Here is a 24,287-nt window from a genome sequence, read left to right as displayed (position 1 = left end):
TCTGCTGGGTAATTTTTGCCTTGATTAAATATGTTTGCAGCATCACACACATAAATACAGTGGGTGATGGTGGCACAGTCAGATTCAATTCAAAGGCGTGCATTTGGAGAGAAAAGAATAAAGACGAAATTTATTGGCAGATACCCGTGTAATTCCTTTGAATACCTACAGGACAGATTATTTTAAAAAATGTATCAAAGTGCACACAAAACTCTACACAGGGAGTGTATTTTTTTTTTTTTTTGTGTTAAAATGCAGCCTTATCCTGCAGCTGTACTTGCACAGTGTCTGCCTTGTGAACAAAACGAGCCTTTGAGGAATATTGCATTTCTGATCTGTGAGAGGGAGGGGAGAATCCCAGTACCCAGAGCTCAGCCTGGCACCCAACAGCCATTCCTTTCAGGCTTTGATTTCAGGCCTGAAATACCCATTTTATTTGCACACTTTGCACTCCATTCCCAGGGAAGGCCATACCAAATTCTCTCATGTCTTGATACCTTTTAAAGTGGTAAATGTAGTCTTGGGGTTTTTAGTTCCTGTATCTTCAGGTTTTCTTTTTTTTTTTTTTTTTTTTTTTCCCATTTCTCCATAGATTTTTTTTTTTTTTTTTCAAGTTTACAAAATACTTGGGATTAACATTCAGCTTAAATCTGGTACTTGAGAAAAGGAAATTGTTGGGGCTTGTTGGCTGTGTCAGAGGTGAGGTGGAAATGACATTTTCCAGGTGGGTGGAATCACCAAAATCTGCCCAATTTTTCTGTGGTGGCTTTGGGAATGGGGTCATGAAACATCCTCCAGCAGGGAGGACAAGGAAATGTTGGCACTTGGAACTTAAGGCAGCAAAATAATGGAAGAAAATTGTCTTTAAGTGCCAAGTCCCAGCTGGGTGGCTGCTACAGCTCCTCCTGTAGTGCTGCTAAAATGGGAATTTCCCCCCTGAAATATTCACCTGCTCAGGGCTGACCTGTTCACTCTGAGCACTTCTGTACAATGCCCTTTTCCCTCAGAGTAATGGAAATTGCCGTGAATAAAACCAGACACGGTTTATATATATCTGTAGGGGAAAGAAAAAAAATCAATATTTTCTTTGGGATCTGATGTTGAGTCCACTTAAATCTGTTTAACTTCAAAATGCAGGTAGTATATTGTAAGATGAAGACAGATAAGTACAAGGCAGGTTCTCAAGGCTTGGAGAACGTAAAAAATTCTATATTTTCCCTGCAGATAACCTTTTTTTTCTGCTGTCAGCTGAGTCGGGCAGTTGAAATAAAAGCTGGAGTTGCAGAGGAAAGATGTTCTGTGGGCTTATCTCCAACTTGTGTCAGCGTTTTCTCCCTTGATTTCCTTCCACAGCAAATTTAATTCCTTAAACCCATTGTGGGAGGTGGTCCCTGTGTGTAAAAGGAGTTGTGGGTGTGTCAGTGTTTGGGGACAGGATTTGGGACAGGGGCACACCTGGGGCAGGTGTGTCACCTCTGTGTCCCCAAACCTTCTGTGTCCCTGTCTCTGTCTCTCTGCTGAAAAATCCCAGCTGTTGCCATTTTAAATTTTATTTTATTTTATTTTATTTTTGTGATCCCCCTGGATGAAATGGCTTTTATTGTTGGCTGCTCAGGTGTATCGGGACATAAATAAACCATGGGCAGTAATGGGCTGTGACAGCCCGGCCCCGGCAGCTGCGGGAGCCCCGGCCCCTCTCCCCGGGGTAATTGGCTTTGACGGCTCCTGCTCGCTGCAATAACACTGATCCACGAGCCTGTGTGAGCTGCATAATGCCTGCAGGATTTGGTGCCCATCAATATGTCCTCAGCTTGAAATTTTTTTTTATTTATTATTTTTTTTCCCATGGCGGTTTATTAAAAGGAATTCTTGCTGCATTTAACGGTGTGTTTGGTGTCTACACAGCCTCAGCTGATGAAAACACCATCCTGCCATTCCAAACACAGGATTTGGTACCCATCAATATATCCTCAGCTTGAATTTTTATTATTTATTATTTATTTATTTTTTCCCTGTGGCGGTTTATTAAAAGGAATTCTTGCTGCATTTAACGGTGTGTTTGGTGTCTACACAACCTCAGCTGATGCAAACACCATCCTGCCATTCCAAACACTCCTGATATAATAAAAAACCCCCCCCGCAATCCTTTTTTGCAGTTCCTGTAGGTCCATGGATGGTTTAGAACGATCCCCGATAATAAAACACGATAATCTGTTGGCGAGAGCTGCGACCGCTTTTGTTTGCAAAACTTAATTATCTGTGAGACAAACACAGAAATATGCAAAGGCAGAGCTCTGCGTGCTAAGTGAGGCCTGACAGTTTTGGTTCCAACCACAGCTGACTTGGTTGTTACCTTGGGTAATAACTCAGATTTCTTCTGTGGAAAAAAAAAAAAAAAAAAAAAAAATCAAAATCTTGTGTTTGCTGCCGTTAGGTCACACTGGATCTTATCTTATTCTGAGAAATGGAAATGGCAGCAAATCCAACTCGGTTGGATCTTAATCAGCTGCAACACCAAAGTTATTGGGTCCTTAACCAGAATTGGCACATAGAGCTGAAATTCATTAAAAAGTAGTTCTTAAAGCGGGATTAGTTTTTCTCAGTTACGATTACTGCTGGCTCATCACGGAGAGCAGAATTTCTGTGGGTGAATTTCTGTTCACTATCTCAACAGCAATCGTGACTCTTTGGGGAAGGAACTTTGGATAAATATCCCTGTAAACTTTGTTCCCTGACAAGCTCTTTTATTTTTTATTTTTTTTTTTTGGAACTTTAGCGTGCTGAATCTGCCATGGGGTTATGGTTTGTACCACAGTGCTGATGACTCTTGTGGGGAAACGGCAGATCACTCCTCCTGGGATAATCTGCAGCTTTATTTTTAGCAACAAAACCCTCTTGCTTTCCTTATGTCATTGTGGGGACGTCTGGCAAAGTCGGAGCTCCTTGTTTTCGTGGACTCAGCTGTGTCTTGATGCTGGAAATAAAAGTTATCTGTTTAATTATGTGCTGCAGAGAGGAGCTTGATGATTTTGATGATCAGTGCCTGGTTGGTTTCTGGGTTCCAGCTTTCTATGACAACAGAAAATGTTTCCTATTCAGCTCATACTTTGTTTTTTTATAATTTGTGTCTTGAAGCTTCAGGCAAAACCCTGAAGCAAAGTGTTCCTCACTCTGTGTTCCTTCTGCTGGTGTTTTGGAGGAAAAGGCACTGAAATTCTTCCCACTAGATGAGCTCAGAAATAAAACTTCAGAACGGGATTTCTCTTATTTTTGGTAGATTATCTCCTCCAAAAATGACAGTAATCACTTGGGTAGAAGCTTTTCAGAGGCAGAAAAACCCAGTTTCAGGAGCTCACTTCTGTATTCAGAAGTATTTAGAAAGCAGAATGTGGCAGGGTAATGTTTGAATCCCTTTTCAGCTTGTGTGCACTGTGAGCACCCATTTCTGAGTTCCATTTCTGAGTTCCAGGTAAACCTCAATTTGTGAACATGAGGATATTCCAAACCATTTTTGTAGTCTGGCATTTTTATCCACTCCATCCCAGGAACCAAATCCAGGGAATATCAGTTTGTCAAATATACCCAGCGAAGTCTTAGGAATTAAAAATAGCAAAATGCAATTACAGGCTAATTGATGAACGTAATTAGATGGAGATTTGACCACAACTAGGTTCTGCAGCATTAGCAATTTAATTACAAAATGCCTTGTGATTGTAAAACTAGTAAGAAATACTTTGCTGGTAGCTCTTTCACATCCTGTTTTTCACAAAATCAGCTTTAGGAGCCATCGTATGAACAAGTGAAATATTCAAATTTGCATCAGAGCCAATCTTGCTCTGGAAACTTTAAACACAATTTGAAAATGCTTATAAAATGTAAACTTCAGGGAAGTGATGTCAGTTCTCACAGCTTTGGATTGTTGCATACAGATTGGATTTTATCCATTTTATCCAGATTTTATCCAGATTTTATCCACCTTTTCCCAGCCAGGGAGTTCTCTGGGAGTTCCTTGGGAATGTTCAATCCAAACTTTGCCCAGGCTGTGTCTCTTCACTCAGCCCCTTCCCCTGTGGCTTTAGGTCTCCTCCTTTCAGCAGTGCCACTCTCAGTGCTCTTAGTTCAGGAGCTGACCCTGCCCAGGTAATTTTTTTAAAAGCTGTTTTAAGCTCATCTTTATTGGCTTAACTAAACCCCTTGGCTTTGGAGCTGGATTTGAGCACTGGTGTGGCTGAGGAGCTTTGTACAGGAGGAGGAGGAGGAGGATGGTGTGTGCTGGGGGCAGAGCACTCACTGCCCTCTGCTGCTCTGGCCTTTTATTGGTTTGATTTATTTCCAATGTTTTGGAAAGGCCTGGTGAAGCCCCTGTTGGCTCTCAGTGAGGTTTGGCACCCCAGAGATGGCCAAAGTGGGGGGTTTTGGCACCAAACTGCTGCTGCCTTGCACAGGGAGCCCTCCTGGGATGGTCCAGGGGTTGGGGACAGCAGGACACGGGAGGGGACAGCAGTTTTGGGTGCTTGCAGGTGGGACAGGACACAGGACAGGACAGCAGGACACAGGAGGGGACAGGAGAGCTGGCCCAGGTGCTCACAGGTGGCACAGGACACAGCAGGGGACAGGATGGGACAGGAGAGCTGTTTTAGGTGGCGCAGGACGCAAGAGGAGACAGCAGGACACAGGATGGGACAGGAGAGCTGTTTTGGGTACTCACAGGTGGGACAGGAGACTGGCCCAGGTGCTCACAGATGATTCAGGACACGGGAGGGGACAGGAGAGCTGTTTTGGGTGCTCACAGGTGGCACAGAACACAGGAGGGGACAGGAGACTGGCCCAGGTGCTCACAGATGATTCAGGACACAGGAGGGGACAGAAGGAGCTGTTTTGGTGCTCACAGGTGGGACAGGACACAGCAGGGGACAGGAGGGGACAGCAGTTTTGGGTGCTGTTTTGGGTTCTCACAGGTGGGACAGGACACAGGAGGGGGCAGCAGTTTTGGGTGCTCACAGATGGCACAGGACACAGGACAGCAGTTTTGGGTGCAGTTTTGGTGCTCACAGGTGGCACAGGACACAGGACAGCAGTTTGGGTGCTCACAGGTGGCACAGGTACACGACAGCAGTTTTGGGTGCTGTTTGGGTGCTCACAGGTGGCACAGGACACAGGACAGCAGTTTTGGTGCTCACAGATGGCACAGGTACACGACAGCAGTTTTGGGTGCTGTTTGGGTGCTCACAGGTGGCACAGGACACAGGACAGCAGTTGTTTGGGTGCTCACAGGTGGCACAGGACCCCAGAGGCAGCTGCTGCCCTGGCCAGGCCTGGCTCTGTTGCTGGAATGGGGTCAGGGAAGGGCACAGCCCTGCTGGGGCACCGGGAAAGCCACACAGTCTCACTCTGTGCCCCCCCAAAGAGGATTACACAGCCCTGATGGTTCACAGCCTGTCCTCTCATTCCTCTCCACAGCAGATTGATTTGTTTGTCAGGTGTGTGAATGACAAAACACAAAACTGGAGTTAACTTATTTTCCTAATAAAACATACACTTGATGTAACACTCGAGATGTGCTCCTCAAAATAACCTCATAATGATCTACAGGCTTGCCTTGCCTTAAGGAGATTAAGGAATTAATGTCAAATTACAGACATGACTGCAAATAGCGTTTGCTGTGTTCAGTGTGCAGGAGGGGTAAGACAGTTGAGAAACATGAAATATATTTTGGAATTCATTATTTTTTTCTTAGAGGAAGACTCAGAAGTATTAGGATAATTTAATGTGAGTGTTTGAGAGGGGAAAAAATGCCCTGGTCAGTGAGACTTTGATGTTTTGAGAGGGTTTGGCTGAGGATCCAGGTGTCAGTTGAGCTCTGTTTCAGGCAGTCCCTGTGTGTCACCCAAATTTCAGTGTCACACTCAAGACTGGAATTTGCAGGGAGTGAATTTTGGGGTGAGACAATAACAAAACACCTGAGAAGATTGTCCCTGTTACATAAAGCTAATGGAATTATGGCTGGATAAACACATTATTAATACAAGGGAGGGGAGGAAATGCCCAGGCTGCAGCTGTGGGAGGCAGAAATTGTTGCTGCTGAAAAAGCCACGGCAGAATTTCTGGGAATGGTTTGAAGTTCAGATGTAGCTGGTTAAAAATAACCCGTAATAAAGTTTGCGTTTTTCTGTAAATGGCTTAACCTTAATCTTTCTATTTTTGGTCAAGTGAAAGGGAAATGAGGACTGAAGAAATGCTCCTTAGCAAAAGATGTGAGAGCCACCGAGATTATTGATGTGTCAGTGGAATTGAGGTGATTTTTGTGATGCAGTTTGTTCGTGGTCAGAGTCAGGGCAGGGCTGGGTTTACAGAAAAATGGGTTTTTCCAAAACAGGGGCTGCACTATTGATCCTTTCTGAGTCTGTATTGAGGTCTGGAGCTATCAAAGGCTTTCAATAGATGCTGTTTTTAGCTCCTGTTCTCAATTATTTGTTGATTTTCTAAGGTAAATAAACTTGTAAGAAGGTTTGAGCTTTAAACTCCACTTTGCTTCTTGCACTGAGTGTTACAGAAATGCAGATTCTGGGAGCAGGAAATCTTGGGTGGCTGTAACACTTAATTTTGGCCTTAAAAGCTGTGATTGTGTTGTAGCAAATATCTCTGGGGAAGGCAGTTTGTGATGGAAGTGCTGTATCCTTTTTGTTATCCATCACTGTTTCCTCCTCTTCGTGCTGCCAAGAATTTTTCTGACCTTTTCCAGATCTTTATTTTCCTGGCAGTCGCTTTGTGTTGAAGAGACAAATTGTTTTCTCCCGCCTCTTTGGCTTTACGTCGAACTCGTTTAAATATATATTTTAAAAAAAATCACTTTTATTTAAAACCCCTCATTTTCCCCAGGATTTCCTTTAAGGGAATGTCTCAGAATCCCCTCAGATGGAGGATGAGTGTCCCTGTCAGGGCAGATGAGAAGGAAAATCGTAGATTTGCTGAAACACAGGACAATTTCTGCTCTGAGGTGTGGGAGTGAAGCTCCAGAATTGACTTTGTGTGTGTCCCCTGCCTCTTTGGGCTGGAACTTGTGGCCCTGAGAGTGAAGATGATGAAGGAAGGAGAGAGGAAGGAGAGAAGGAAAAACATTTCCCTTTTATTCCAGGATTGCCTGCACAGCTCCCGTTGTGTAACTTGTGCTGTGTCCTCCTGGCTCTGCCTAATTTGGGGGATAAAACCAAAAAAATATCATTAAATCCTTCAGGCTGCTTTTCTCTGGTCCCTCTCCTCCTGAAAGGCTGGGATTTGGAAGAAATGAACCCCTAATAATTGAATTAATCAATATTTCCTGATGAGAGCTCTGCACAGCTCCTTCCTTGTGTCGCTGAAATCTTTTCCCTGAACCTGCTTTAAGCACAAAGTTCACAATCAGGGAGTGAGAACTTGATACATTTACACTTACCCTCATTTGAGGCTGAAAAGAGTCTTTTAGTCACAGTTTGATAACTAAGTGGATTTTAATTAACTGAGAAATCCTATGCCTTAAAACCTTTCCCTTACAAATAATAATTAAAAACTCCAAGGATTGCTCCTGCAATCCACACCGGATCTGATATAAAAAAAAAAAATCTGGGAAACAGCAGCTTCTTTATTCACATTCACTTCAGTGAAAGGTGCATGTGGAAAACAAAGCTCAGTCTTTATTCAGGGTGAGGTGGTTAATTCTCCTCCAGGTGAGAAATAATGGCTTATTTTTAATGGCTTTGTGCTTTAATCAGAGGTGGTGTCTAATTTTGTTATCAGCACAGGGGTGGGGCTTCAGGGAGAGCAGAGATAAATTCACACCAGGTGTAAATTTAGAAAATATATTTATTCCCTGACGTGGGTAAAGCTCTGCTGAGTGTCCCGATGTCTAAAAGTAAAATATTGGTGATTTCAGAGCCCTGCAGGGAGCAGGGGACAGGAGTTGTGTCAGGGATGAGGATTTGGCTCTAGAGGGTGCTCTGAACCAAGGCAGCGTCTCCTTCCCCTCCTCAACAGCCACTCAGGATGTTCTGCTGAAAAAAAAAAAAAACCAATAAAAAAAATCCCTCTGCCTCCCTCCTCCCCAAACACACTTTAGTGAAAACCTGAATATTAGTTTGGCCTGGAGAGTTTTTCTGCAAGATGCTGTTTAATTATTCAGCTCTGGTGGGGGATTCCTGCACTGTGAGCTCTGACATCCTCACTGTGTTCTCCTGCTGATTTAAATAATTTGGATGTTTAACTATCTTTGGAGGTTTTTACAGAGCATAAATAAAAGGATGAATGGTTCAGCCTTGATGGCATTTTTTGCCTTTCTCGGACAGGAGGTGAATCACTGCATTTTTTTTTGCCTCGATGTATTAATAGAGAAAGAAGCAGTGTCTTGACCTGCTGTGATTTTTAATATCCCTTTTCTAGCAGCCAGTAATAACTGGTAGTAAAACATGTAATAATGGACAAATTCCAGCACAGTGAGATTTCACACGGGGTTTTTTGGTGTTTTTTAAATTTTTTTTTTTTCCTGTTGGCTGTAACTGTCCAGGTGCCACTTTCATCTTCTCTTTTCATTTCCCATTTTTGTGACCCTGCCCCAAAAACCTCCTCGAGAGGGAATTTCCTGTGCACTGAAAATCCTCCAGCAGGTGCTGATGGTGCTGAGGTCTTGAATTCAGGTAGATCTTTAATAGATTTTTTTTTCCTCTAAGCCTGGTAATTGTTTCCTTAATGCCAAAAAAAAAAAAAAAAAAAAAAAGTTTAAAGCTGGAGTTTTTAGTTTTTGGCCAGAGAATATTTCCATCTGCAAGTGCCATGTTCAAATCTCCTGTCTCTTTGCTGCTTTTTGGCAGAGCTGTTCCATTTATTTTCTACCTTAAAAGTAAACCCTGAGTTCCTGGCTCTTCTGGCACATTAAAAACTGGGGATTGTGATTATTTGGGCTCCCCTTTTTTTTTGTTCCACTGATGGTGGTACTTTGTCTTTTTCCTCTGGAAAAAAAAATATGTAACTGTTTCCCCCTGAATATGCAATTGGGTAATAGAAACCTCATATTTTTTACCTGTGACTGGAGTGGTTATGGGGACAGTAATTGTTTCAGCCTGATGGAGATTAAAACTTGTCTCCCATGTCAGTTATTAAACGTGGAAATGGCTGCAGGGCGTGGGATGAAATATTTGATTTACAGTGCATGGATTTGTTTGGTGTAAAAGCTTCATTTGAGAGGAGAAACAGCAGCCCCTGGACCATCTCTGGTTGTGATTTGATGGGAATTGTGAGCTGCAAGATGAATTATCTGCAATTCTTGATCCTCTCAGTGCTCCAGCTTCTTTATCAGCAGAGTTAACCAGGGCTGAACTGGCTGTAATTCATTCAAGGAGTTTTTCCTTTTCCTGAGTTAAAGGTTAAAGTTATTATAAGCCTGTTGTTGGCACTGCAGAGTGCTCTGGGTGTTTGCACATTATTGCCGGGGACATATTTTTCTATTTAACGTGGCGAGCAGTTGTTTAATTGGAAAAGCTGTTACTTCTCTTGATCCTGAGCGCAGTAAAAAAAAAAAAATCAATGTCTTCTCTGCAGTTCTGAACTAATAGGAATCAAACTCATTGAAGGATGAAAATGGTTTAATCAACAGCAGAGAGATGGCTTAAAGGTTATTTAAAAAAACAAAAGCAACCACAAAGAAAGCAATGAGGCCAGGCCAGGTGTGGAACTAATGAGGAAAACATTTCCCACCTTCAGCAGGGCTCAGGAAGGGAAGGAGGAAAGTTTCCATCTGCCCTGGGTGAGGGATATTCTCGGGAGCCATTTGATTTCAAAGGCTTTTCCTTTAAACAGCCACTTGTCTGTATCTCCAGCCTTTGTGTGAAGTGACAGAAATGAGGTCTAATGATGGCTTTCTTTGTAGTGCGAGCCATGAAAGGGACTTTTTGTCTTTTCATTCCAAGAACTGAGTCTGAGCCCATTGTCAGCCTTGTTCTTGACCTCATTTGTCCAGCCAGCTCTGCTTGTTTCAGATCCATTTCAAATGCACTTTCCTGGCTGGTTGTGGGACCCCAAAAGGGAGATTTCCCTGAGAAAGGAAAGGAAAGGACACTGTGTGTTTACCTGCATGTAAACACAACACAGATGTGCCACAGCAAATAAGTGATTTCAGGGTTTTCCTCCTGAAACCTGATGGCTGAAGGTAATAAAGAACAAAATTAATAACCTGGAGTGTGTTCTGTGGCTGCTCAATAACGATTCTACGGAACTGGAACAAAGTGTAACCTGGAAATTATGTTTTTACCTCTTGATGTGCCACCCCAGCACATTCAGAGCTAAAGAGCAGAGCTCATTTCAGGAGGAAGTTGCCAGGCTTTAACACAAATCTGAGGAATGGATTGTTAATGAGCTCATGATGTGACACGTACACTCATTTCTGATAAAACATCAGCCTGAGAATTGAGCAGTTGCTGTCACTCACCTCTCCCAACCCAGAGAGGGAGGGAGCAGCACCCAGGACTGGGAAAGTGCTCCTGGTTTGCTCTGGGAATGGCACTTTGGGGTCTGTCTGTGTCCCACCTTTGGGGTTTTGTGCCCCTTTCTGGGTCTGTGCCCCACCTCTGGGGTGTCTGTGTCTCCACTTTGGGTGTCTGAGTTCCCTCTGGGGTTCCTGTGTCCCCTTCTGGGTTTTTGTGCCCCTTCTGGGTCTGTGTCCCCCCTCTGAGTGTCTTGAGTCCCCTGTGGGGTTTTTGTGCCCCTTTTGGGTGTCTGTGTCCCACTTTTGGGTGTCTGTGTCCCACTTTTGGGTGTCTGTGTGTCCCCTTCTGGGTGTCTGTGTCCCACCTTTGAGTGTCTGTGTGTTCCCTCTTGGGTTTTTGTGCCCCTTCTGGGTGTCTGTGCCCCCTCCTTGGGTTTTTGTGCTCCTTTTGGGGTTTTTGTGTCCCCCTGGGTGTCTGTGTCCCCTCTTTGGGTTCCTGTGTCCCCTCTATGGGTTTTTGTGCCCCCTCTATGGGTTTTTGTGCCCCTCTGGGGTTTTTGTGCCCCCCTGGGTGTCTGTATCCCCTTCTAGATGTCTGTGTCCCACCTCTGGGTTTTTGTGCCCCCTCTATGGGTTTTTATGCTCCCTCTATGGGTTTTTGTGCCCTCTGGGGTTTTTTTGCCCCCTCTGTGGGTTTTCCTGTCCTCTGGGGTTTTTGTGCCCTGTTTTTTTGCCCCCCATGGTTCCTGGTCCCTTTCCACACCTGTTTTGTGGTCCCCAGTCCATGGCTCAGGTGAAGGGGGCACTGGGAGCTGGAGGAAGCCGGGCACAGTGAGGAATCCCCGGGAATTCCTGCTGAGCTTTGTGGGATTTCCCTCAGTGCTGCCAAGAGCAATGAAAACTCACTTTCCAGTTACCAGCTCCGGGCTCTTGGGTTGATTTTACAGCTGATTTTTGGGGTTTGTTTCCCTGCTTGGGAGGCTGACACTAGATGGCAACACAGCCTGGGCACAGCTGGGAACCCTTTTCCCTCTAAGGGGCCTTGGCTGTGTCTGTGTTGGATTTAAAGCTTTTGTGACATGGGGAATGTGCCTCACTGGGGGGAAAGGTGGGACAGGAAGGGCTGGTGGATGTGATTGTCTGGTGAGAAATGCTGGAGATGTAAAAGCTGTGAGTGCAATAGAAATGAAATCCAGCTCTGAGATGTGATCATGGCAGGCAGGAAGACGGGGATGAGCTGGAGATGGGTGGAAGGACAGAAAACAAAAGGCCCCAAGGGTGCAGCCCCTCTCCACCCTGCCAAGGCATCAGGGAAAAGGTGGATAAGAAAAGTCTCTTTAGAGTTTAGAATACAGGATGATGTGGTGATAGAGCAGTTCTCATGGGCTGCAGGCAAAGTCTGTAGGGTTTGTATCTGGCGCCGGTTGGTCACTGTAAATTAGAATATTCAACACAAAAGGAGATGGAATGGATTGGAACAAGGGCCTCACTCACTGAGCCCTGCACTCTTCTTACCTCTCTTAGCTCTCTTACCCTCCCTCTCTCTTTGGGGTTCCCTCCAGCCCAGGCTGTGGCTGAAGGCAAAGCCCTTTTTACCCACAACCCTTGCAATAAATCCCTGTATTTGTAGAATATCTCAGCTCTGCAGAGTTCCCTCTCCCTGCCCTCCACTGATGCTCCTGCACCTCCCATCCCCTGAAGCTCCATCCTCTGGCCCAGGAGTGTTTGTTATCCTGGGAATTCCATGCAGGAGGTGTTGGGACCTCCTTTAAATGGATTTTTGTTTTATGGGGTTGGCCCTCTGTGTGTCTCAGGGCTGGGTTTGGGATCTGCAGGAGTTATTTCATCCCAGGTTTAATTATTTAATCCTGGGACAGGCTCAGAGTGGCAGGGAATGGGATTCTTGTTTTACAGAATGTTTTACAGCTTCCTGCAAAGACTTCCAGGGAAATTCCACAGAATCCTCTCACACATCCTGACTGAAGGGATTGGAATTATTTGGCTGCCTAATCCTGGCAGGGGTGAAGCATCTGAAGGTTTTTTTTTTTTTGCTGTTTTATCTCCATATCACAAGAAGCTAAATAGGAACACCTGGGATGCTTTTTATGTCAAATTCTTTAACAGGCCACTGAAGGAACCGTGTAAAGGGAAAAAACTGATGTATTGCAGGTTTTAGCCCTGCTAAAAACACTGAATTTAAACATTCCAGTAGTAGCTGCAGCACACACAGAACCAACAGGAATGGAGTTAAAGACCATTGTGTGTTTTACTTGAGAATTTGAAGGGAGTTCAGAGTCAGAACACAAGCCAGGAGAATGGGATTTTTTAAGCCTTCAGTGCAATTCTGTTGTTTTATGTTCAACACTGACAGGAGAACGTGAATTGTGTTGACAAGCAGCGTGAAGCTGATTTATATTAAAATATACAGCAGGATCCTTTTGCTTTCTGAGTGTGTTTTTGCTAAGTTGGTGTAACTGTTTCCACCTCCTCATCTCCAGCCTGAGCAACGTCGTGAAGCTCATTTTGAAAAGCTTTTTTTTAATTTTTTTTTATTTTTTTTTATTTTTTTTTTTGCTGTTAATTGGTTGATAGCAGCTATCAAAAAAAATCTGCTGCTTCCTTTTCAGTTGACTCAGAGTTCCTGTGTAGGTGGCTGCAGGCTGAGTGCTGTGTGAAGCAGTAAATCCCTGTCTGCTGGAGAAAAAAAAAACAAATCAAAAACGAGTCCAGCAAGCTGCTAAAATAATAATGCCTCCTGTGGGAGTGGAGCTGTCTTGTTTGCTTACTCTTGGAAAGGAAGAGAAGGGGGATAAAGTGAGAATATTCACATTATTCCCTGTTTTGGGGGGGATTCTGGAGAGGTGGAGCAATGCCTGAATTAGTTCCATCCACTGAGTGTCTTGTCCTTTTTGTGACTTTGGGAAGTTCCTTCCTGCTGTAACTGAACTGGACTTGTGTGGTTTCAGACTGGTGATGTTGTTTTTTTTTTCAAGATTACAGTAGAAACTTCCTGTTTTTAGAGCTTATCTCCCTGTCTGGACGGGGGGAGAGAGGTTATTATAGGTAAGGTCACATCCTGTGCTTGTTGTCACTTGAAGAAAAAAAAAAATAAAAATCTATTGAATTTTCAGAGGCCTTTGAACGTGCGAGCGAATCACTGAATTATTTGAAATTACTGCTCCAAAACCTGCAGCCACAGAGTTCCCATCCCATCTGTGATCTCAATAAAAGGCTGGAAATCCATTGCAAATTTTACATCTCTGTTAGTTCAGTTTCTTTGCAGAGCAAATCCCCTGGTGAATGATCTGTCTGCAAGGGAAGATTGCAGGGGAAGCATTTGGGAGTCATTTCCTCCAGCAGCACCACGAGCACATTTTATGTCAGAGCACTTTAAACATTCCACAGGCTCTTGATGGAGGTATCAAGTTTTCCATTCCCAGAGTTGCTTTTTAGTTTTAAACTGGAGGGAAGAAGAGGCAAAACTCCTCATTGTTTTACAGCTGCTTTGATAGAGCTGAAAAAGATGCTTTTGCCTCCTTTGGCTCCACTCCTCCCACACACATTTAACTATTGAGAATTTTTGTTTCCTTTTTTATTTTTTTTTAATATTCATCTGAGAACAAAGAGCTTCTTGTTTGTTTTAATCCATTTGTTATATGTAAATTTTTCCTTTGAAATGACTTTTTTTTTGACAAATATTTGGATTTTTTTTTTCTTTTTTTTTTTTTTTTTTTTTCTGTGTAAGATAATACCCTCTGAAATGAGTTGTGTGCATTCCTTTGTGTTAAATTCAAGAAGCTGCTGAACAGGTTGGTGTCTTGCCGTGAGTACCACAAAACCTGGCACAGACACTGGATTTTGTTTTAATATTCTTGGCTTACAGTTTGCCATTCTGTAATCTGGAGTTTCCCAGGGCAGGGATTTTTTTACAAAAACACTTTTGAATTCTCAAGTGTTGGTCCCTACAGAGAAGAGGAAACAAACCAGAGGAGAAATACCAGAAAAAGAAAAATTATTTCTTTTTCCCCCCTCTTCTGTTTTCCCAGAAGAAACATCCTGTACTTGTGGCTGAATTTTGTCCTCTTTGAAGTGCAGCTCTTTTAGATTATTGCCCTAAAATTGGGGTTTAACCCTGCTGTGTCCCCTTTAAATTGGGTTTTAATCCTTTTTTATGCCTCAGGTTTGCTTCTCCTTGGCCACAGGGGTCTGGGCTCAGGGATTTCTGTCCCAGCAGAGTTGGGTGTTCAGGAGGATTTGGAGTCAGGTTTTCAGGAGGATTTGGGGTCTGGGATTTCTGTCCTAGCAGTTGGATGTTCAGGAGGGTTTGGGGTCTGGGATTTCTGTCCTGGCAGAGTTGGGTGTTCAGGAGGTTTTGGGGTCAGGGTTTCAGGAAGGTTTGGGGTTTCTATCCTGGCAGAGTTGGCTGTTCAGGAGGGTTTGAGGAGGGTTTAGGGTCAGGTTTTCAGGAGCATTTGGGGTCTGGGATTTCTGTCCCAGCAGAGTTGGGTGTTCAGGAGGGTTTGGGGTCGGGGTTTCTGTCCTGGCACAGTTGAGTGTTCAGGAGAGTTTGGGGTTTCTGTCCCAGCAGAGTTGGCTGTTCAGGAGGGTTTGGGGTCTGGAGTTTCTGTCCTGGCACAGTTCAGGAGGGGCCAGCAGGGAGCAGGGGCTGGGCTGGCACTGCTGGGAACACTCATTTTATTGTCTGGGCACCTGGGATTGAACTCTGACAGGGCTGAGCTCTTTCTTGTTGGGTCATGGTTGGTTGTTTGGGGTTTTTCTGGTATTTTTGGTTTGTTTGTTTTCCCCAACACTCCCTAAGGCAGGCCTTCCTGCAAACCCCTGCTTTTCTCATGTGTTGGGATGTGAATTGCCTTCATCTTCACAGCTCCCTGGGGGAGCCAGCGTTGCTGTTTCATCCCCACTGTGACAGAAATGCAGCATGAATCCAGGCTGCTGTGCAGGAGCAGCCCAGGGGATTTCTCCTGAGCACACACAGAGAGGGATTAAACACCCCCTGTATCCTTGGAGTCCCTGTCCCCATTCTCAGGGATTCTCTGCCTGTTCCAGTGGCATTTCTGGGCTGTGTCACAAAGGCTGAGAGAGATCAGAGGCAGCTTTTACTCCTAATTGTACTAACGAGCAGTGAGGACACAGGTGTTGGCAATGATCTGGATTCTATTTCTTTGAGAGTCTTTGTGTTTGTGCATTGCCTGAGATCCTTGATGTGCTCAGCTGGGTTTGCTCAGAGCTGTGACCCCCCAGGGTGGCACAGGGACAGTTGGTGGCAGTTGCTGGTGACAGTTACAGAAGGGCATTGCCTGCAATTCTTGAGCCCAGGGGTCGTTAGGAAGAGGCTGAAGTTCCTCAGAGTGTTCTGTGCTCACAGGGCTGATGTGCTGCTGGGGTTTAACAGCGACCTGGGAGGACTCAGGGCTTGGCCAGAGTCACCTGGAGTCTCCTGAGCACCAGGTAAGGCCAGGGAAGGAGTCACAGCTCTTGAGCCATAAAATGTGTGATAGTGTTGGTATTTGGGTTGGTGTTTGGTAATTGGGTTTAACAGGGGAAACCTCACCCCAACAAAGCAAAATCTTACCCAGCAGAAAAAGCCAAGCCTTTTAAAGTCTGTAAAAGCTACAGGTTCCTTTTGGGGGTTTGAGAGAGGCAAGGAAATGGCTCATCCCAATTGCAGCAATTACACTGTAAATTGAAATACTGTAAATGAAAATAACCCTTGGCACGGTGGTTTGTGAGAAGTGCTGTGTGTGTAAAGGTGGTGCAGCAGAAGGGACTGTGGTGCTGAGCTGTGCAGGGTCTGCAGCCTCCCCAGGCCGGGATTGCAGCCCCAAAGGTGCTGCAGCAGAAGGGACTGTGGTGCTGAGCTGTGTGCAGAGTCGGCAGCCTCCCCAGGCTGGGATTGCAGCCCCAAAGGTGGTGCAGCAGAGGGGACTGTGGTGTTGAGCTGCTCTGTGCAGGATCTGCAGCCTCCCCAGGCTGGGATTGCAGCCCCAAAGGTGGTGCAGCAGAGGGGACTGTGGTGCTGAGCTGTGCAGGGTCTGCAGCCTCCCCAGGCTGGGATTGCAGCCCCAAAGGTGGTGCAGCAGAGGGGACTGTGGTGCTGAGCTGTGCAAGGTCTGCAGCCTCCCCAGGCCGGGATTGCAGCCCCAAAAGGCCTTTGGGTTGTGTTTGGGCAGGACACCAAACCCCACAAAGTGCAGGGAGAGGTCTCTGGGCAGTGGTTCCATTCACAGAATTTCCACGCAAAGTCTCCTCTTTCCTCCTATTTCCCTGACCCACGTCGAAATAGATTTTTGCCTGGTCTTGATGGGCTTTATGAACACATAACTCGCATTTCCCCCCGTTTTTCAGCCATCCAGCTTTCAGGAGGGACGCAAACCCCCCTGCCTCGGGTTTCCTCTCTCAGCAGCGTGGAGAAACCCCCTGGTGTAACCGTGGAGCAGAGGTTGGGGCTGTGCAGCTCAGAGCAGGTTTCCTGTGGCTGCTCACAGCTCTGCAAGCACAGACACGACTTGAGAACATTCTGTGTGTAGCCAGCATTAACTGTCCTGTCAGGAGCCGGGTATCGGTTCCTCTCGCTGTCTGTGCCAAGAAAACAGCTCCTTATTTACACAGGAACAGCCTCACCTCTCACCTGAGCAAAGGTTTTGTGTTTAGATAGAGCCGGGCTGCTTTGATGTGCAGAGTGCAAATAATCAGAGTTACAGACACTGCTGGGAGCACAGCGAGGTGACCTTTCCTGCACGGATCTCTCTGCTCTGCTCACACATCTCCAGGTGGGCCCCCGGAAATTCTCCAGCTCATTTTTCAGTATAAGCTGCCTCTGTGTCAGGTTTTTGTTTTCCTGGAGGGTTTTTGGCTGGGGTTACAGTGCTGACAGAGACTGGGGAAGTTGTGATGAGCACTGATGACAAACACACACACACAAGGAAAACACTGTTGGGACAACATTAAGCTGTAAGTTTGTTCTCCATGAACTTACTCCCTTCTTCTTCCCCTCCTGCACAAGGGGAGAGCTTGATTTAAGTGGAACTCTGAAAACAGGGTTTAAAATCAGGTCCAGCTTAGCAGGGGGTTGGTGTTAAACTCCCTGCTTGCCTGAGCTGGGAAATTGTGTTGGATTGGCTTTTAGGAAACACTTGTCATGTCTCTGTGTGTTTTTAAGAGGAGTTTAAGGGTTCTTTGAGGCACCAGAGTTCTCCAACCTGCTTTAAAAACCGACTGCGTGGAGGAATCAGAGGGAGCTGCTCCAAGTGCTTGTGGCACCTCTTTGTCCTGCAAAAAAAACCACCTCAGTGCACCCATTTAATCTGTATAATCTCATTAAGGCTGTTTATGGTGAGTTTGTGTTCCAATTTGTGTTTGGGTACCTGGGAGAGCCGGAATTGCTCCTCTGGAGGTTTTTCCAGAGGGCGGGAATGTTTTGTGTGTGTGTGCACTTCTGTCAGAAGTGGGGAAATGCTGCTGATTGATAGGCCTTGTGTCTTGGAGGGATTACATCTCCATTTAATATTCCTCCAATTTGCGCGCCTGCGTTTAATATTCTTCCAATGGCGTCGGGCTGGTGCGAAGTTTATGAATTATTCGCGTTTGTTACGAGTCGCGTGTCTGGAAAAGCAGCACATTTTTCCAGCCCTTTGAAGATACGCTGTCTGTCACTTCTCAGTGCTCAATCTTTCATGAGCTGAAGTGCGTGGGTACAGGCTACAAAGTGTTACAGCATTCGGGGGAAGCGCTGAAAGCCCAAAGCTGTGAGTTAACAGGTGCTTTTTCCCAGATTTTTTTTTAAGCTGCGAGAATAGGAATTTGTGCAGGGCTGGATGTGCACAGCGTCAGGGATTACTGACAGCGAGTCAAAGCCTTATCTCTTCAGATTTCCAGCTTCTTGTTGTTTATTGCCACGACCTTAATGTTTCTTCAGCTAGGTGTTCTATTTAATTATGATGTTTATAGTAAACATCAGCTCCCTTGGCTGTGTGCTGGGGGCCCGTAGCACACGGAGTGCTTTGCTTGTAACTGCATCCCTTGTCTCAGTTCATTATCTCTTAATGGTACTCGACATGACAGGCTTGTTTTGATAAATGGAGCCTGCCAAGGAAAGCTGGGATGGATTTTGCAGGTGGTGGAGTCGAGCTTTGTTTCATTGTGCAGCACCAGATGCACACACCAGACCAAACCCTACAGAGTGCAGGGAAAGTCTCTGGGCAGTAATTCCACCCCTGCCCATTTCTCCTTTTTCCAGTGTATTTTCCTGACCCATGTCAAGTAGATTTTTGCAAGGGCTTTGTGAATATATAACTCACATTTCCCCCCCCTGTTTTTCAGCCATCCAGCTTTCAGGAGGGACACAAAAAAGAAATTCTGTTGTAAGTTCATAACTCTGTGGCTCGCAAAGGTGCATTTCATGACCAAGAAAAGATCTTTTATAGTCCATTTTCAAAAGACAAGATAAAAAAATTCCCTATTGCAAAATGGAGCTTGAGGCTGTTGTACTCTGTGCATGTTTTTTTTTTTAATTTTAGTCTCTGAAATGGGGGCAGATCTCCATATCTCCCAGGAAAGCCAATTAGTGCACGTTGAGTTGTCTGTGATGTCGGTGATTGAGTGGCTGTGGCTGTTGTGCTCACTGAAGGATCTCCAGAACGCTGTACACAAACAGATGGGATGGAGATGATTTCTCTGCCATCTCCCACACTGCTGAGTCGGGAACTTTGGTTTGTGTTGGATTTGCAAGACGGTGTCTGAGATTCAGGAATAGTCTCCAGTTCTGCTGCCGTGCTCAGACTGCCAGATGCTGAGCTCTGCTCTGTTTGAACAACTTCCATCCTAACGGGATACAAGGAAATCCACACATTTAAAAATCATCATTATTATTATTTTCTGAGCGCCTTTTTCCAGTGTATACTGACAGATTGACTGTATATCCTAACTGGATACAGAGAAATCCACACATTTAAAAACCATTATTATTATTTTCTGAGTGCATTTTCCCAGTGTATACTGACTGACTGACTGTATATCTTAATGGGCTACAAAGAAATCCATTTAAAATCATTATAATTATTATCTGAGTGCCTTTTTCCAGTGTATACTGACTGACTGACTGTATATCCTAACAGTCTACAAAGAAATCCACGCATTTAAAAACCATTATTATTATTATCGGAGTGCATTTTTCCACTGTATAGTGACTGACTGTATGTCCTAACGGGATACAAAGAAATTCACACGTTTAAAAATCATTATTATTATTATTATCTGAGTGCCTTTTTCCAGTGTATACTGACTGACTGACTGTATATCCTAACAGGCTACAAAGAAATCCATTTAAAAACCATCATTATTATTATCTAAGTGCATTTTCCCAGTGTATACTGACTTTAGGGATTGTGCCCCAGGTTGCCTGGCTCACCTTGCCCTAGAGGAATAAGATATTTTTGAACAAGGCTTATTTTTTCAAATGCTGAAACCCTGGCCTGAATTACCTCCCTGCTGGAGAGCTCTTTTGGAAGCCATTAGGAGTAAACACTGATTTAAACACACTCTGGAGCAGTCAGTTCCCTTGTAGGATGTTCCAGGTGCTGGGCCACATCTGATGAGAAAATTGAGGAGTGAGGATAAAGCCAACTGTGCTGACTCAAGGCCTGAAGTGCAGCTCTGGCAGGGTTGGAGTTCTCCCTCCTTGGTCCCAAAGCTTGTTTTTTTACACCAGCTCTGGCAAAGACAGGCTCTGCTGGACCATGAATATTGCAGGAGTGCAGCACCCTCAATTTGTATCGATCACAGTGACACAGTGAGGAATTAATCAACCTCTCCATTTTGGGTGAGTGGGTGGTTTTAGGGGAAGATGTTTCTAGAAAATGCAGAATAAATATCAAACTTAAATCTTTGTCTGCAGTATGAAAACTGGCGTGGATAAATAGAGGGAAGATGCAGAAATGCAAATAATCAGCAGCCTCTGGAAAGATGGAGTTGGCAGCAGCACTTGAGGGTGTTGCTCTAATTAACCGGGTCTGTGAACCTTAATGATTATAATTTTTTTTCCCTAATTTTTTATTTTTATTTTTTTTTTTAAACTTGGCTTTGTAAAACCAGCTCAGAGGTGGCGTAACTCCCATATTTATTTTATAGGTAAAATATTAGTGCACGGCTAGGAAATGGATTTGCTTGGCAGGGATAAAGTGTGCCTTGCCCCAAGGTAATGGATTATTACAGAGATGGCTTGTTTTGCATTCAGTCCTGCAGGGGAAACAGCAGAGCTCTGCTCGGGAATTAACTCAGGAATAACAACTGGAAGGTCACGGTTTGTGGGGTTGGGGAACAACACAAGACACTGGGAGATGAGTTATGGGGTTTGTGTGTGGAGATGTGCAAATATTCATTTCTTAGGGAATAGTAATTCTTTAGGAAATAGTAATTCCTTGGGAAATAGTAAGTAATTCCTTAGGAAATATCCATTCCTTAGGAAATATCCATCCTTTATATATATATATATATATATATATATATATATATATATAAAACCCCATTTAAATACAATTAAAATGAACACATCCCGCTAAGCACATGAATTTATGGGGTGGGGGACAAAAAGGAAGATTTCTAACAAAACAGCTCGTCAGTATACACTGGAAAAAGACACTCAATAATAATAATAATTTTTAAATGCATGGATTTCTTTGCATCCCGTTAGGATATACAGTCAGTCAGTATACACTGGAAAAAGGCACCCAGAAAATATTAATAATAATAATGATTTTTAAATGCGTGGATTTCTTTGTAGCCCGTTCGGATATACACTCAGTCAGTCACTATATACTGGAAAAAGGCACTCAGATAATAATAATAATAATAATAATAATAATAATAATAATTTTTAAATGAATTTCTTTGCATCCTGTTAGGATATACAGTCAGTCAGTCACTATACACTGGAAAAAGGCACTCAGATAATAATAATAATAATAATAATAATAATAATAATAATAATAATGACTTTTAAATGCGTGGATTTCTTTGTAGCCCGTTAGGATATACAGTCAGTCAGATGCTGATGGTGATACTGATGGTGATACTGATGGTGCTGATACTGATGATGATGATGGTAATGCTGATACTGATGATGATGATGATGATGCTGATACTGATGATGATGATGATGGTGCTGATGATGCTCGGGGTGGTCACCGCTCTCCTTCCTCCTGGTGCCGTTTGTCACTGACCGAGCCCCGCCGCCCATCACAGGGCTCCGGGGGGGAGGAGGAGGAGGAGGAGGAGGAGGCGGTACCGGGGCCGGTACCGGGGCTGGGCTGTCCCAGGGCAGGGGGCGGCGGGGCCGGTACCGGGGCTGGGCTGGGCTGTCCCAGAGCAGGGGGCGGCGGGGCCGGTACCGGGGCTGGGCTGGGCTGGGCTGTCCCAGGGCAGGGGGCGGCGGGGCCGGTACCGGGGCTGGGCTGGGCTGTCCCAGGGCAGGGGGCGGCGGGGCCGGTACCGGGGCTGGGCTGGGCTGGGCTGTCCCAGGGCAGGGGGCGGCGGGTCGGGGCCGCTCCGGCCGCAGCTGCTCCGCCGAGGGGCCTCCTTTTGTTTGTTCGGCAGCTGCGCCCGCCGGCCCCGCTTTTCCTCCCTCCGCGCCTGCCCTTCCTGGAGCCCTCCTCCTTTTCCTCCTCCTCTTTTTCCTCCTCCTCCTCCTCCTCCTCCTCCTCCTCCTCCCGCCGGAGCGGGGCCGGCTCCGGGTGAGTGTCCCCGCTCAGTGTCCCCAGTGTCCCCCCCGGGATTTTGGGGACTCTTTGCCGCCGTTACAAGTTGTATTTGCAGCAGGAATTGCTGCTCTCTCTGCTCTCTCTGCTCTCTCTGAGTTGACTGGTTGTTGTGACCTGCCCAGCGAGAAGTGTTTGGATGGAGGAAAGAAGGCTTGGCTTGGTTCTCTTTTCTGATTTTTGGGTTGTTCCAGGTTTTTTATATTTTTTTTATAATTTTTTATGATTTTTTTTTTTTCCTCTCTAGGCTTGTCTTGGTTCTCTTTTCCGCTTTTTGGATTGCTCCGGGTTTTTATATATTTTTTTTATTATTTTTATTTTTTTTTTTCCCTCTAGGCTTGGCTTGGTTCTCTTTTCTGATTTTTGGGTTGTTCCAGGTTTTTATATTTTTTTATAATTTTTTTTTTCTCTCTAGGCTTGGATTGGTTCTCTTTTCTGCTTTTTGGGTTGCTCCAGGTTTTTATTTTTTATTATTATTATTTTTTTTTCTCTCTAGGCTTGGCTTGGTTCTCTTTTCCGCTTTTTGGATTGCTCCGGGTTTTTATAATTTTTTTTTATTATTATTATTTTTATTAATTTTTTTTCTCTCTAGGCTTGGCTTGGTTCTCTTTTCCACTTTTTGGTTGTTCCAGGTTTTTATGTTTTTTTATATTTTTTTTTTTCTCTCTAGGCTTGGCTTGGTTCTCTTTTCTGCTTTTTGGGTTGTTCCAGATTTTTATTTTTTTTTATTATTATTATTTTACTTTTTTTTTTTCTCTCTAGGCTTGGCTTGGTTCTCTTTTCCGCTTTTGGGTTGCTCCAGGATTTTTTTATTATTATTTTTTTAAATTTTTTTTTAACTTTTTTTAATTTTTTCTTTTTTTCTCCATAAAAAGTTGACTCAGCTCGGTAGGTGAGGCGTGGGCATGTTGTTATTATTGCCCTGGGAAGTTCAGAACACTCTAAAAGCTGCAGGACTATATTTTCTGATTTGTTTTTTTTTTCTTTTTCCATAACAAACGCTTTACCTCCCTGTTCTAAATATAAACAATTCAGGCAACCGGGCTGCTGTGTTTAATTCCAGTTTTTTTAACAGCAAAGGGGATAAGGATTACATTTCCTTACCCTGGAATAAAGTCCTTTTTCATTGCTCTCCCTGCCCTGGAATGCCTTTGAACCTCTAATTGGGACAACGTGCGCTGCAACTTTGATTTTTTAAACTCTTTAATGGTGTTTTAAGACAGTGACAAGAGACCTGCTCGGCCACTTTGTTTCCCCAGGAAGAAACCAGCTCTGCTTTTTGTTTTTGCAATTTGATTTTTAATCCATGTGGCTTCGCCCTGCCCGGGGCATTGTGTGAGTGCCGGACCCTCCTGCCATATGGGGCTCTTTCATTGTGGACTGGAGAAATGAAGAGTGGAAATGGTGCTTGACAAGGCCACTTAAATCCTCTTTTTGTTGTTTTAAACTTCACATTAACGCCGGGCACGAAGCAGGATCCTAACCTGGAGAAGTGCACTTTGGGATGCTCCACAGATATTTATATATATATATATATATATATAATTTTTTTTTTTTTTTTTTTCTGGGAATTCTGTTTAAAGCGACTTGGATTTCCAACCCCACGGACGGGCAAAGCCGTTAATCTGCAGACAATTAGTTCCAGACATGCAAGAGACTCCACTTTTTATTTTTTTTTCTCAGTTTTTTTTTTTTTTTTTTTGTTGTTCTTGCAGGCACTGAGTGGCTTTTTTAAAATCCTTGTGCCCAGTGAGTATCACCCAGACAAGAGGCTTGAGATGCCTGATGCAGCATTTCTAAAAGCTTTTATTTGTTTTTTTTTTCCAACCCTGTAATTCGGTAACATTTAAACTATTTTATAAAGATCTCTGTGAGCAGCGAAAGGTGGGTTTTTAGTGCTCATTGTGCTCTGGAAAAACACTTCTCAAAATGTTATTTGATCTGGCAGCACCACAGAATTGACTTGGATTACACAATTTATTTTATTTTTTTTTTTTCATCCCCCCCCTGGTTTGCTGTTTGAAAGTGATGCATCAGCCAGTGTTGCTCCAGTGAGTATTTTTAAG

At 44.4% G+C, this 24,287-nt stretch overlaps 1 protein-coding gene across 5 annotated transcripts in view; it reads left to right on the top strand.

Moving 5' to 3' along the window:
• The window catches only part of RERE (arginine-glutamic acid dipeptide repeats), a 168,961-nt gene that overhangs the window by 20,361 nt on the left and 124,313 nt on the right, over positions 1 to 24,287 (top strand). For 2 of the 5 annotated variants that reach the window (XM_083876823.1, XM_083876824.1), the window contains exon 1: positions 22,230 to 24,272. The exons of 1 other annotated variant lie outside the window; for it this stretch is intronic. The gene's annotated coding sequence lies outside the window, so the exon portion shown is untranslated. Of the gene's footprint in view, positions 1 to 22,095; positions 22,198 to 22,229; positions 24,273 to 24,287 lie in introns of those variants that run through there. 2 more of the 5 variants (XM_083876820.1, XM_083876819.1) reach the window with 2 other exon arrangements.

The sequence above is a fragment of the Zosterops lateralis genome (assembly GCF_965231275.1).
Source record: "Zosterops lateralis genome assembly, chromosome: 22".
NCBI lineage: Eukaryota > Metazoa > Chordata > Aves > Passeriformes > Zosteropidae > Zosterops > Zosterops lateralis.
The sequence above is the reverse complement of the archived record's forward strand: the minus strand, read 5'-3'. Positions and strand labels throughout refer to the sequence as shown.